The 14,085-nt window shown below is 45.2% G+C and overlaps 1 protein-coding gene and 1 long non-coding RNA gene across 2 annotated transcripts in view; one reads left to right on the plus strand and one right to left on the minus strand.

Moving 5' to 3' along the window:
• bmpr2b (bone morphogenetic protein receptor, type II b (serine/threonine kinase)) overlaps positions 1–14,085 on the minus strand; it is a 121,871-nt gene that overhangs the window by 74,959 nt on the left and 32,827 nt on the right. The gene's annotated exons all lie outside the window — the stretch shown is intronic.
• Positions 1,084–1,727, plus strand: LOC121841016. The gene is made up of 3 exons (XR_006080054.1): positions 1,084–1,114; positions 1,499–1,609; positions 1,641–1,727. It is a non-coding gene; the product is annotated as an uncharacterized LOC121841016 (long non-coding RNA).

Here is a 14,085-nt window from a genome sequence, read left to right on the forward strand (position 1 = left end):
CTAGGTCAGAACACAGGACTACTCAGAACAGAGAAGACTAGGTCAGAACACAGGACTACTCAGAACAGAGAAGACTAGGTCAGAACACAGGACTACTCAGAACAGAGAAGACTAGGTCAGAACACAGGACTACTCAGAACAGAGAAGACTAGGTCAGAACACAGGACTACTCAGAACAGAGAAGACTAGGTCAGAACACAGGACTACTCAGAACAGAGAAGACTAGGTCAGAACACAGGACTACTCAGAACAGAGAAGACTAGGTCAGAACACAGGACTACTCAGAACAGAGAAGACTAGGTCAGAACACAGGACTACTCAGAACAGAGAAGACTAGGTCAGAACACAGGACTACTCAGAACAGAGAAGACTAGGTCAGAACACAGGACTACTCAGAACAGAGAAGACTAGGTCAGAACACAGGACTACTCAGAACAGAGAAGACTAGGTCAGAACACAGGACTACTCAGAACAGAGAAGACTAGGTCAGAACACAGGACTACTCAGAACAGAGAAGACTAGGTCAGAACACAGGACTACTCAGAACCGAGAAGACTAGGTCAGAACACAGGACTACTCAGAACAGAGAAGACTAGGTCAGAACACAGGACTACTCAGAACAGAGAAGACTAGGTCAGAACACAGGACTACTCAGAACAGAGAAGACTAGGTCAGAACACAGGACTACTCAGAACAGAGAAGACTAGGTCAGAACACAGGACTACTCAGAACAGAGAAGACTAGGTCAGAACACAGGACTACTCAGAACAGAGAAGACTAGGTCAGAACACAGGACTACTCAGAACAGAGAAGACTAGGTCAGAACACAGGACTACTCAGAACAGAGAAGACTAGGTCAGAACACAGGACTACAGAACAGAAGACTAGGTCAGAACACAGGACTACAGAGCAGAGAAGACTAGGTCAGAACACAGGACTACTCAGAACAGAGAAGACTAGGTCAGAACACAGGACTAGAACAGAGGACAGAACAGAAGACTAGGTCAGAACACAGGACTACTCAGAACAGAGAAGACTAGGTCAGAACACAGGACTACTCAGAACAGAGAAGACTAGGTCAGAACACAGGACTACTCAGAACAGAGAAGACTAGGTCAGAACACAGGACTACTCAGAACAGAGAAGACTAGGTCAGAACACAGGACTACTCAGAACAGAGAAGACTAGGTCAGAACACAGGACTACTCAGAACAGAGAAGACTAGGTCAGAACACAGGACTACTCAGAACAGAGAAGACTAGGTCAGAACACAGGACTACTCAGAACAGAGAAGACTAGGTCAGAACACAGGACTACTCAGAGCAGAGAAGACTAGGTCAGAACGCAGGACTACTCAGAACAGAGAAGACTAGGTCAGAACACAGAACAGAGAAGACTAGGTCAGGACTCAGAGCAGAGAAGACTAGGTCAGAACACAGGACTACTCAGAACAGAGAAGACTAGGTCAGAACACAGGACTCAGAGCAGAGAAGACTAGGTCAGAACACAGGACTACTCAGAACAGAGAAGACTAGGTCAGAACACAGGACTACTCAGAACAGAGAAGACTAGGTCAGAACACAGGACTACTCAGAACAGAGAAGACTAGGTCAGAACACAGGACTACTCAGAAAGACTAGGTCAGAACACAGGACTACTCAGAACAGAGAAGACTAGGTCAGAACACAGGACTACTCAGAACAGAGAAGACTAGGTCAGAACACAGGACTACTCAGAACAGAGAAGACTAGGTCAGAACACAGGACTACTCAGAACAGAGAAGACTAGGTCAGAACACAGGACTACTCAGAACAGAGAAGACTAGGTCAGAACACAGGACTACTCAGAACAGAGAAGACTAGGTCAGAACACAGGACTACTCAGAACAGAGAAGACTAGGTCAGAACACAGGACTACTCAGAACAGAGAAGACTAGGTCAGAACACAGGACTACTCAGAACAGAAAGACTAGGTCAGAACACAGGACTACTCAGAACAGAGAAGACTAGGTCAGAACACAGGACTACTCAGAACAGAGAAGACTAGGTCAGAACACAGGACTACTCAGAACAGAGAAGACTAGGTCAGAACACAGGACTACTCAGAACAGAGAAGACTAGGTCAGAACACAGGACTACTCAGAACAGAGAAGACTAGGTCAGAACACAGGACTACTCAGAACAGAGAAGACTAGGTCAGAACACAGGACTACTCAGAACAGAGAAGACTAGGTCAGAACACAGGACTACTCAGAACAGAGAAGACTAGGTCAGAACACAGGACTACTCAGAACAGAGAAGACTAGGTCAGAACACAGGACTACTCAGAACAGAGAAGACTAGGTCAGAACACAGGACTACTCAGAACAGAGAAGACTAGGTCAGAACACAGGACTACTCAGAACAGAGAAGACTAGGTCAGAACACAGGACTACTCAGAACAGAGAAGACTAGGTCAGAACACAGGACTACTCAGAACAGAGAAGACTAGGTCAGAACACAGGACTACTCAGAACAGAGAAGACTAGGTCAGAACACAGGACTACTCAGAACAGAGAAGACTAGGTCAGAACACAGGACTACTCAGAACAGAGAAGACTAGGTCAGAACACAGGACTACTCAGAACAGAGAAGACTAGGTCAGAACACAGGACTACTCAGAACAGAGAAGACTAGGTCAGAACACAGGACTACTCAGAACAGAGAAGACTAGGTCAGAACACAGGACTACTCAGAACAGAGAAGACTAGGTCAGAACAAAGGACTACTCAGAACAGAGAAGACTAGGTCAGAACACAGGACTACTCAGAACAGAGAAGACTAGGTCAGAACACAGGACTACTCAGAACAGAGAAGACTAGGTCAGAACACAGGACTACTCAGAGCAGAGAAGACTAGGTCAGAACACAGGACTACTCAGAACAGAGAAGACTAGGTCAGAACACAGGACTACTCAGAACAGAGAAGACTAGGTCAGAACACAGGACTACTCAGAGCAGAGAAGACTAGGTCAGAACACAGGACTACTCAGAACAGAGAAGACTAGGTCAGAACACAGGACTACTCAGAGCAGAGACTCAGAGCTGAGTGTTATCATGAGTCCTGCTCATGATATGTTTCTGCCGTCATCCTGATCAGTCAAACTGTGTTCTCTGTCAGTCCCTCTCTGGAGGAGGCTGACGCTTCCTACTAAGTCTAAATTGTCTGTATTGTAAAAATCAAAGTTTATTTTAAGTTTAGGCATAAGGTTAGCAGTATGGTTAAGGTTAGGTTTAGGTTAGCAGTGTGGTTAAGGTTAAGTTTAGGTTAGCAGTGTGGTTAGGTTTAGGTTAGCAGTGTGGTTAAGGTTAAGTTTAGGTTAGCAGTGTGGTTAGGTTTAGGTTAGCAGTGTGGTTAAGGTTAGGTTTAGGTTAGCAGTGTGGTTGGGTTTAAGGTTAGGTTTAGGTTAGCAGTTAGGTTGGGTTTAAGGTTAGGTTTAGGTTAGCAGTTTGGTTGGGTTTAAGGTTAGGTTTAGGTTAACAGTGTGGTTAGGGTTAAGGTTAGGTTTAAGTTAGCAGTTTGGTTGGGTTTAAGGTTAGGTTTAGGTTAACAGTGTGGTTGGGGTTAAGGTTAGGTTTAGGTTAGCAGTGTGGTTAGGGTTAAGGTTAGGTTTAGGTTTCAGTGTGGTTAGGGTTAAGGTTAGGTTTAGGTTAGCAGTGTGGTTAGGGTTAAGGTTAGGTTTAGGTTTCAGTGTGGTTAGGGTTAAGGTTAGGTTTAGGTTTAGGTTAACAGTGTGGTTAGGGTTAAGGTTAGGTTTAGGTTAACAGTGTGGTTAGGGTTAAGGTTTGGTTTAGGTTAACAGTGTGGTTAGGGTTAAGGTTAGGTTTAGGTTAGCAGTGTGGTTGGGGTTAAGGTTAGGTCTAGGTTAGCAGTTTGGTTAGGGTTAAGGTTAAGTTTAGGTTAGCAGTGTGGTTAGGGTTAAGGTTAGGTTTAGGTTAACAGTGTGGTTGGGTTTAAGGTTAGGTTTAGGTTAACAGTGTGGTTAGGGTTAAGGTTAGGTTTAGGTTAGCAGTGTGGTTAGGGTTAAGGTTAGGTTTAGGTTAGCAGTGTGGTTAGGGTTAAGGTTAGGTTTAGGTTAGCAGTGTGGTTAGGGTTAAGGTTAGGTTTAGGTTAGCAGTGTGGTTAGGTTTAAGGTTAGGTTTAGGTTAGCAGTGTGGTTGGGTTTAAGGTTAGGTTTAGGTTAGCAGTGTGGTTAGGGTTAAGGTTAGGTTTAGGTTAGCAGTGTGGTTAGGTTTAAGGTTAGGTTTAGGTTAGCAGTGTGGTTGGGGTTAAGGTTAGGTTTAGGTTAGCAGTGTGGTTAGGTTTAAGGTTAGGTTTAGGTTAGCAGTGTGGTTGGGGTTAAGGTTAGGTTTAGGTTTAGGTCAACAGTGTGGTTAGGGTTAAGGTTAGGTTTAGGTTAGCAGTGTGGTTAGGGTTAAGGTTAGGTTTAGGTGAGCAGTGTGGTTAGGGTTAAGGTTAGGTTTAGGTTAGCAGTGTGGTTGGGTTTAAGGTTAGGTTTAGGTTAGCAGTGTGGTTAGGGTTAAGGTTAGGTTTAGGTTAGCAGTGTGGTTAGGGTTAAGGTTAGGTTTAGGTTTAGGTTAGCAGTGTGGTTAGGGTTAAGGTTAGGTTTAGGTTAGCAGTGTGGTTGGGTTTAAGGTTAGGTTTAGGTTAGCAGTGTGGTTAGGGTTAAGGTTAGGTTTAGGTTAGCAGTGTGGTTAGGGTTAAGGTTAGGTTTAGGTTAGCAGTGTGGTTGGGTTTAAGGTTAGGTTTAGGTTAGCAGTGTGGTTAGGGTTAAGGTTAGGTTTAGGTTAGCAGTGTGGTTAGGGTTAAGGTTCGGTTTAGGTTTAGGTTAGCAGTGTGGTTGGGTTTAAGGTTAGGTTTAGGTTAGCAGTGTGGTTAGGGTTAAGGTTAGGTTTAGGTTAGCAGTGTGGTTAGGGTTAAGGTTAGGTTTAGGTTAGCAGTGTGGTTAGGGTTAAGGTTAGGTTTAGGTTAGCAGTGTGGTTGGGTTTAAGGTTAGGTTTAGGTTAGCAGTGTGGTTAGGGTTAAGGTTAGGTTTAGGTTAGCAGTGTGGTTAGGGTTAAGGTTAGGTTTAGGTTAGCAGTGTGGTTAGGGTTAAGGTTAGGTTTAGGTTTAGGTTAGCATTGTGGTTAGGGTTAAGGTTAGGTTTAGGTTAGCAGTGTGGTTAGGGTTAAGGTTAGGTTTAGGTTAGCAGTGTGGTTGGGTTTAAGGTTAGGTTTAGGTTAGCAGTGTGGTTAGGTTTAAGGTTAGGTTTAGGTTAGCAGTGTGGTTAGGGTTAAGGTTAGGTTTAGGTTAGCAGTGTGGTTAGGTTTAAGGTTAGGTTTAGGTTAGCAGTGTGGTTAGGTTTAAGGTTAGGTTTAGGTTAGCAGTGTGGTTAGGGTTAAGGTTAGGTTTAGGTTAGCAGTGTGGTTAGGGTTAAGGTTAGGTTTAGGTTAGCAGTGTGGTTAGGGTTAGGTTAGGTTTAGGTTTAGGTTAGCAGTGTGGTTAGGGTTAAGGTTAGGTTTAGGTTAGCAGTGTGGTTAGGGTTAAGGTTAGGTTTAGGTTAGCAGTGTGGTTGGGTTTAAGGTTAGGTTTAGGTTAGCAGTGTGGTTAGGTTTAAGGTTAGGTTTAGGTTAGCAGTGTGGTTAGGGTTAAGGTTAGGTTTAGGTTAGCAGTGTGGTTAGGTTTAAGGTTAGGTTTAGGTTAGCAGTGTGGTTAGGTTTAGGTTAGCAGTGTGGTTAGGGTTAAGGTTAGGTTTAAAATCTAATGTTAAAGGGATAGTTCACCCAAATGACGTAGGTTTCCTTACCCTGTACAAGGTATCACAGTAAGGTACCACAGTAAGGTACCACAGTAAGGTACCACAGTAAGGTATCACAGTAAGGTATCACAGTAAGGTATCACAGTAAGGTATCACAGTAAGGTACCACAGTAAGGTAGCACAGTAAGGTATCACAGTAAGGTACCACAGTAAGGTAGCACAGTAAGGTATCACAGTAAGGTACCACAGTAAGGTATCACAGTAAGGTATCACAGTAAGGTACCACAGTAAGGTATCACAGCAACCCCGGCTGCTTTAAAGGAGGGACTGCCTACTGCTGTGGTCCTGGTTGTTCAGGTCCTGAGAAGCTCACAAGGTTTGTTTTGCTGTAAGATGTGTGTTCTGTTATTTTATAGGCTACCAAGGGGTGGCCAATCATCCTCCTAGGAGAGTCTTAAAGGGGCAGTGTTGTATTTTCAGACAGGTTGGAATAGGAAAAGAAGCCAAAAGACAGAGTGCAGTATACAATTCTGTCTGATTCTCTACGGTAAAAAATATAGCATCATACGACGATGTTAACATGTAAAAGTGACTTGAGCTTTGGGACAAGTCACAAATCTGTCCTACTGTCTGAACTAGTCACAAATCTGTCCTACTGTCTGAACTAGTCACAAATCTGTCCTACTGTCTGAACTAGTCACAAATCTGTCCTACTGTCTGAACTAGTCACAAATCTGTCCTACTGTCTGAACTAGTCACAAATCTGTCCTACTGTCTGAACTAGTCACAAATCTGTCCTACTGTCTGAACTAGTCACAAATCTGTCCTACTGTCTGTACAAGTCACAAATCTGTGCTACTGTTTGAACTAGTCACAAATCTGTCCTACTGTCTGAACAAGTCACAAATCTGTCCTACTGTCTGAACTAGTCACAAATCTGTCCTACTGTCTGAACTAGTCACAAATCTGTCCTACTGTCTGAACTAGTCACAAATCTGTCCTACTGTCTGAACTAGTCACAAATCTGTCCTACTGTCTGAACAAGTCACAAATCTGTCCTACTGTCTGAACAAGTGATGGTCAGGCCCTGTAAATGACTAGTGATGGTCAAGCCCTGTAAATGACAGGTCAAGCCCTGTAAATGACAGGTCAAGCCCTGTAAATGACAGGTCAAGCCCTGTAAATGACAGGTCAAGCCCTGTAAATGACTAGTGATCGTCAGGCCCTGTAAATGACTAGTGATCGTCAGGCCCTGTAAATGACTAGTGATGGTCAAGCCCTGTAAATGACTAGTGATGGTCAGGCCCAGTAAATGACTAGTGATGGTCAGGCCCTGTAAATGACTAGTGATGGTCAAGCCCTGTAAATTACTAGTGATGGTCAAGCCCTGTAAATGACTAGTGATGGTCAAGCCCTGTAAATGACAGGTCAAGCCTTGTAAATCACAGGTCAAGCCCTGTAAATGACTAGTGATGGTCAAGCCCTGTAAATGACTAGTGATTGTCAAGCCCTGTAAATGACTAGTGATCGTCAGGCCCTGTAAATGACTAGTGATGGTCAGGCCCTGTAAATCACTAGTGATTGTCAAGCCCTGTAAATGACTAGTGATGGTCAAGCCCTGTAAATGACTAGTGATGGTCAAGCCCTGTAAATGACATGGTCAAGCCTTGTAAATGACAGGTCAAGCCCTGTAAATGACTAGTGATGGTCAAGCCCTGTAAATGACTAGTGATGGTCAAGCCCTGTAAATAACTAGTGATGATCAGGCCCTGTAAATGACTAGTGATCGTCAGGCCCTGTAAATGACTAGTGATCGTCAGGCCCTGTAAATGACTAGTGATCGTCAGGCCCTGTAAATGACTAGTGATGGTCAAGCCCTGTAAATGACAGGTCAAGCCCTGTAAATGACTAGTGATGGTCAAGCCCTGTAGATGACAGATCAAGCCCTGTAAATGACAGATCAAGCCCTGTAAATGACAGGTCAAGCCCTGTAGCACTTATGTCGTCATGAGGCTAATCAGGGAACCACCTCCACCTTGCCCGCCAACCAGGACCCACTACAACAGATCCGCCAACCAGGACCCACTACAACAGATCCGCCAACCAGGACCCACTACAACAGATCCGCCAACCAGGACCCACTACAACAGATCCACCAACCAGGACCCACTACAACAGATCCACCAACCAGGACCCACTACAACAGATCCACCAACCAGGACCCACTACAACAGATCCACCAACCAGGACCCACTACAACAGATCCACCAACCAGGACCCACTACAACAGATCCACCAACCAGGACCCACTACAACAGATCCACCAACCAGGACCCACTACAACAGATCCGCCAACCAGGACCCACTACAACAGATCCACCAACCAGGACCCACTACAACAGATCCACCAACCAGGACCCACTACAACAGATCCACCAACCAGGACCCACTACAACAGATCCACCAACCAGGACCCACTACAACAGATCCACCAACCAGGACCCACTACAACAGATCCACCAACCAGGACCCACTACAACAGATCCGCCAACCAGGACCCACTACAACAGATCCGCCAACCAGGACCCACTACAACAGATCCACCAACCAGGACCCACTACAACAGATCCACCAACCAGGACCCACTACAACAGATCCGCCAACCAGGACCCACTACAACAGATCCACCAACCAGGACCCACTACAACAGATCCACAGGTGATGTAATAGCCACTGCTCTGCACACTTTCCCACCTGGACAAGAGGAATACCTATGCGAGAATGCTGTTCATCGACTACAGCTCGGTTTTCAACACCATAGTGTCCCTCAAGCTCATCACTGAACTCAGGGCCCTGGGACTGAACCCCTCCCTGTGCAACTGGGTCCAAGACTAAATGGAAAAAGTTTGGAACCACCAAGACTCTTCCTAGAGCTGGCCACCCGGCCAAACTGAACAATCAGGGGAGAAGGGCCTTGGTCAGGGAGGTGACTAAGAACCCGATGGTCACTCTGAAAGAGCTCCAGGGTTCCTCTGTGGAGATGGGAGAACCTTCCAGAAGGACAACCATCTCTGCAGCACTCCACCAATCAGGCCTAAAGTACTCTCAGACCATGAGAAATAAGATTCTCTGGTCTGATGAAACCAAGATTGAACTCTTTGGCCTGAATGCCAAACGTCTGGAGGAAACCTGGCACCATCCCTACAGTGAAGCATGGTGGTGGCAGCATCATGCTGTGGGGATGTTTTTCAGTGGCAGGGACTGGAAGACTAGTCAGGATCGAGGTAAAGATGAACAGAGCAAAGTACAGAGAGATCCTTGATCTCAAAGTACAGAGAGATGAACCTGGAGAAAAGTCCCCTAAGCAAGCTGGTCCTGGGGCTCTGTTCACAAACACAAACACACCCCACAGAGCCCCAGGACAGCAACACAATTAGATCCAACCAAATCATGAGAAAACAAAAAGATAACTACTTAACACATTGGAAAGAATTAACAAAAAAACAGAGCAACACGGAAGGCTATTTGGCCCTACACAGAGATACATATTTCCCTCACATGTCATCCATACTGGTAAGCACAAGTGGCAACAATCAAATACAAATAGAGAACACATGTCATTGATTGAACACAACCACTCAAAATGGATTTAACCTGTTTCAAATGATGCGACACAACCAATATAAGCCAGTTCAGAGAGCAAACAGGTTGTTGAAGGTGGGAAGGAGAAAGCCTGAGAATGGATACTGTAGTACAGTGCATTGTAGGCTGTATGCTGTACAATGGATGAATTGTATGGCCCTGAACATTGTGCTTTCCATTTATTAACAGTACTGACTGCTCAATAGATTTTGACTGGTTGCAGGTTCATATCAACAAAGAACAAGAATAACAGTATCACAGAGACAAAGGACAAGTTTGTGAGATACAGGGTACAGTACTGTAAAAATAGGGGGACAAGGAGGAGGAAGAACAAAAAACAAAATTGCAAAGAGCAGAGTAGTAATTTCTGATCCATTTTGAGCTACTATGATAGAACATGTTTTCGTTCATCAAGACAATGACGGAAAAATATGAATATTTTTTTAGATATATCATTTTGATCACTTTGTTTATGATTTGAGAGAGAGAGAGAGACAGAGAGATAGAGAGAGAGAGGGAGAGAGAGACAGAGAGAGACAGAGAGAGAGAGGAAGAGAGGGAGAGCGAGAGAGACAGACAGATAGAAAGAGAGAGAGAGCGAGACAGAGAGAGAGAGAGAGAGACAGAGAGAGAGAGACAGAAAGAGAGACAGAAAGAGAGAGAGGGAGAGAGTTTTTTGGAGTTTTAAATACTCTTTATTGGGTCTGGGGGCCCACCACACAATAAATACTCATACAAAACCACAGTTACACATCAATTAAAAACACAACTCCAATTCCTCCTCCACAGTAACTACACACAACAGCCTCTGAATACCCCATATACTCAAAAACAGATCGATATTGTTGACAAGTTTGTAATAGGCAAACTCAACCCTTAGTCTCGCTGCCAACATTCCCTCCAGCATTCCCACCACATCCACAGACCCCTGTCCCCGAATGCTGTTCTTTCGGGTCTTCCATATCGCTAATTTTGCTGCCCCTAACACAAAATTAAGCAACACAACTACACCCTTTTGACTGAACCTGTACTTTGGCCCAAATATATACAGTTGGGAAGAGAAAACCTCTCCCAACGTTGAGAACCAATCAGTGATCAGTTCAATCATCCCAACCAACCTGGGACACAATAAAAAACAGATGTGCCAGAGATTCAGACCCAGCACAGAATGGACACCCCTCCCCAACAGTAGGATCCAGGTGTACCAGATGCATATTGGTGGCTATAGCTCCATGTATTATCCTCCATTGGAGGTCAGCTGTCCTCTTATCAATAGGCAGTTTATATAATGATCGCCAACAGCCTTTTGGAGAGGCACCTGGACCAAGCACATCCGCCCACCTCGTCGATTTTACCCCTTCCAGGGAAGAGGCATGGGACACCTTTACACATATTCTGTACATGGCCTTCTTTCCCACCTCCTTGAACTCCCCAGCTCCGGGGTATCGAAGGAAAGCAGCGTCCCCACGTCCTCTTCAAATGCCCCCATCGCAGCACTAACAATCAGTGCAGGGAACACATAATCCAGACCCTCCTTCCACCGATCAGAATTGGAAGTGTCAGTCACATACTGCAGATGAAGCACTGGCAAGGAATCGCAGACCTCATCGACGACCTTCCTCAGTAGACGAGATGATCGGATCCCCGCTCTTTCTCCCAGCTCCTCCAATCTGCTCCTGCTCTGCATCAGATGACCCAGCTTGGTACACCCCACGCCTAACAGGCATGAACGTAGGCTAGCTGAACCCAGAACACGGGACTGGATGGCAGTGTTGTGAAAAAGAGGCTCTTCAAAAAGCCACATCCCTGGTGGCGTGCAGGCCTTACGGGACTTGACAAAGACTCTCCAAGCCTGCATAACAGACTCATAAAATGGAGTCAGGCCAGTCAAATCACCCCCCTCCAGCTTTAAGAGGAAAAGATGCTTGTCGAAGCCCAAACAGCCCGCTCTCCTCATCAATATGTAGGCTGTTTCGACCCAGCTAGAACAGTCTCTGTACAACAGTCTCTGGGCTGCTTGGAACCTTAAAGCCGTGATCCTAGAGGAAATGTCCACCAGGCCTTGCCCACCCTCGTGCAGTGGCAGATACAGGGCTGCAGCTTTAATCCAGTGTTGCCCAGACCAGAAGAAATTGACAAGGGTCCTCTGAAGCTCTTGTATCAGACCCTTTGGTGGCTGTAAAATCATTAGTCTGTGCCACAGGGTAGAAGCAGCAAGATTATTAGCTACCAGGACCCGTCCCCTATAAGACAGCTGGGGCAACACCCATTTCCACCTTGACAGTCTGGCACACACTTTCTCCACTACACCCTCCCAGTTCTTTTTTGAAAGACATCGGAGCCTAGAAAAACCCCCAAAGTCTTCATTCCATCTCTGCCCCACTGAAGCCCCCCTGGTAACCATGGAGTAGACCCCATCTGAAGCTGACCTGCCCACAGCGCTTCACTCTTTCCCCAATTGACTTTAGCTGAGGAGGCCCCCTCATACACCTTTAAAGCGTTTGAGAGAACCTTAACATCCTCACCCCCTGTAATAAAAACTATCACGTCATCTGCATACGTAGACAGTGCTATCGTGGGACCCTTCGTTACACCTGGCACAAAGAAACCAGTAAGCTTCGCTCTTAAAAAACAAAGCATTGGTTCAATCGCCAGACTATATAACTGCCCTGAAATTGGGCATCCCTGCATGATGCCCCTTTCGACAGGGATGGGGCAACTTAAACCACCACCCACCTTCACCATACACGAGGCTCCAGCATACAGTAAATTCACCCAAGACAGAAAAATATCCCCAAACCCAAAGGCTTTCATTATTTTAAACAAGTACTGGTGGTCCACACGATCAAAAGCCTTCTCCTGATCCAACGAAAGTAAACCCACATTTACATCAGACAATTTACAAATGTCTAAAACATCTCTTATCAGAAACAAGTTGTCAACAATAGAGCGATCAGGTACACAGTAGGACTGGTCCTCGTGGATCAACAACCCCAGATACTCTTTCAACCTGTTTGAGAGACATTTAGAAACAATTTTATATTCTGCGCACAGCAAAGCAACAGGTCTCCAATTTTTTATGAGAGCCAAATCCCCTTTTTGGCAACAGTGAAAGCACTGCACGTTGACAGGATACAGGAAGAGAACCCTCATGAAAAGATTCACACATCACTTCATAAAAGTCCTCCCCAATAGACCCCCAAAAGTGCTTATAAAACTCAGATGGTAACCCATCGATGCCAGGGGCTCGGCCTGTTGAGAGCTGCATAACAGCTGTGGACAGCTCCTGCAGTGTAATGTCAGCGTCAATGCGACTCTCTGCTCAGGTCCCAATTTAGGAAGACCATGTAACAACTGTTCAGTACACATAGAGTCACAATCCTCCGCCTTATAAAGGGACGAGTAGAAATCCACGGCATGTTGACGCATTTCAATATCATTCGTGGTCACCTTCCCATCAGGGAGACGAAGGCATACCATCTGTTTACGTTGAAATGTCGACTTTCCTAGGTTAAAAAAAAAAAAGCACTAGGAGCATCCATATCCTTGAGGGAAGCGAAACGAGACCTAATCAAGGCACCCTTCACTCTTTCATGCAGAAACGACCTCAGTTCATGTCTCTTGTCCTGTAAGTTCATGACTAGTCCAGGGTCATTCTGAGTGAGCAGCTTCAATTCAATAGATTTGATGTCCTGTTCAAGGGCCTTGATAGTCTCTTTAAATTCAGTTTGAGACAGAGCAGTATACTGTTGACAAAAAACTCGTATTTGGGCCTTCCCAACCTCCCACCATTGTCTCAAGGACTCAAAATTCCCTTTTATACCCCTCCATTTTTCCCAAAACAACAAAAACCTGTCACAAAACATGACATCATGTAACAATTTAACATTAAAATACCAGTAAGGTGATGACCTTCGTGGACAGGACAAGTGAATATCAACAGTAACCATATGATGATCAGAGAAACCCACAGGAGTAATGGCACACTTTCCAACCCTACTACAGTATTGCTCAGATACATACAACCTGTCTAACCGTGCTGCACTGACACGACCTTCATTAATTTTTAGCCATGTGTACTGCCTAACTTTGGCATTCCTTACTCTCCACACATCAGAAAGCTCAAACTCAGTTAATAGGCCAGACAGGCAAGTGGCTGACCGCAGGTGAGGTTCTTCAGCGGTGCGATCAACAGTAAAATCCACTGTACAGTTCCAGTCACCCCCTAAAACCATACACCCCTCTTGGTCACACTGTCTTAACATTTCCTTTAGTTGATCAAATACAGCAATACGCTCTGTACCCTCATTAGGAGCATAAACATTCAAAAAAAAAAAAAAAAACCCCATAACATCCACCTTGACCAATAAAACCCGACCCTTGACAATCTCTGTTGTAGATACCACAGTCACTCCTAAGCCTGAGGAAAACAATATTGCCACCCCAGCACTGAAATTAGTACCATGACTGAGTACATGCTGCCCCTCCCACCACATACCCCAGTCAACCTCATTTTCCTCATCGCTATGTGTCTCCTGTAGGAAAACTACATTAAGCCTTTTCTGTTTTATTACTTCTAATACCAAGCCCTCTTATTCCTGTCCCTTCCCCCATTCATATTGAGAGAACCTACCCTTAGTACCTCCATGTAGAAAAGAGAAAAGAAAA

Source organism: Oncorhynchus tshawytscha, linkage group LG26 (genome assembly GCF_018296145.1).
Source record: "Oncorhynchus tshawytscha isolate Ot180627B linkage group LG26, Otsh_v2.0, whole genome shotgun sequence".
Classification (NCBI taxonomy): domain Eukaryota; kingdom Metazoa; phylum Chordata; class Actinopteri; order Salmoniformes; family Salmonidae; genus Oncorhynchus; species Oncorhynchus tshawytscha.